This window comes from Alexandromys fortis, unplaced genomic scaffold (genome assembly GCF_014885135.2).
Source record: "Alexandromys fortis isolate MF-2015 unplaced genomic scaffold, M_Fortis_MF-2015_v1.1 scaffold_93, whole genome shotgun sequence".
NCBI classification, from domain to species: domain Eukaryota; kingdom Metazoa; phylum Chordata; class Mammalia; order Rodentia; family Cricetidae; genus Alexandromys; species Alexandromys fortis.
In genome coordinates, this window is record NW_026067970.1 from 3452008 (window position 1) to 3453402 (window position 1395).

Here is a 1395-nt window from a genome sequence, read left to right on the forward strand (position 1 = left end):
AACCTGAGGGAGCCAATACAAGTGGCTCAGCTCCATCCTTAGGGTTAGAAGTTCAAGCTGTTTTTGCTCCTTCAAGGTCAAACAGCGGGCCTAAGGTGAAGTTGTTGAAAGTCTTGCCTAGAAAACAGGGTGTTTGGCCTAAGGTGTAGCTACTGGACATTTTGAACTCTTGTTTGTTCCTTGTACCATGATTTAAAAAAAGAAAGTCTTTTTTGCCTTCCCCTTTGACTTGGGGTCTAAAAGGACTATGAAAAAGAAGCCTGAAGCTGCAGTATTCACTGACCAGTGCTCTGGAATCTATCCTGTTTAATTCTTTTGTGTCTCCGTTATTTCTTCAATTTCTCAATCTGCAATTTCTCGATCCATATGCCTCTATCCAGGAACCAGTGAATTAGTCGGGCAGGAACCGACATCAACCTTCCTAATGCTGTGACCCTTTAATATAGTTCCTCATATTGTGGTGACCCCCAATGATAAAATTATTTTGTTGCTACTTCACATCTATAATTTAGCTACTTTTATGAATCATAATGTAAATATTTGATATGTAGGATATCTGATTTGCAACCTCCCCAAAGGAGTCACAAACCACTGGTTAAGAACCACTGGGCTAGAGTATATAGGATGACCAAGAGTAGAAGGGAGGAGCTCTATCTATGCCACTAGGGGAAAACCATTATTCCAGCTGAGCAAAGACTTCTAGGTGCAATCTTTTGGGGGAGGAACACCCACAGCCCATAGGTAATCCTGCATCTGTGCTTTCTGTAAGCACATTCAACAAACTCACTGGTTTCTTGGAGTGAGCTTTGGTGGAATCAGGCCTCTGTTTGTCCATTTGCTTTTGGGACCTTGTAAGAGGGGTAGATAGTGTTTACTTCTCCTTCCGGGGAAGGAATTTTAACAGAAGTTGATTACATAATATTTTTCAATTGTAAAATGAGGAGGCTAGGATTAATGCAACAAATTTCTCTTGAAATTCTAGGATCAAGGGCAATATATAGCATAAGACTATTAAGTAAGGGTGTTTAGGGAGATGATATGGACAGTGGAATTGGGAGAAGGGAACTGAAAGACAGCCCAAGCTCTGTTCCTGTTTGTACTACTCAATATTGTAAATCCCTGATCCCAGTTTTTGTAATGAAGCGTAAGTTTATAAATAACAGAATGTCATCCTGGGGTTAAGACATCCAGTAGAAAGTCTTAACTCACGGCCAGCCATAAGATCAATCATGTGACCTTGAGTAATCTCAAAAAGGGGTTCCAAGTAAAGTAACAAAACCAAAACCTTGCCCCTACTAACCGACAGAATGTCCCTTTGTGGTTTAAATGTTGCAAACGGGTTTCTCTCCTCTCTCTCTCTCTCTCTCTCTCTCTCTCTCTCTCTCTCTCTCTCTC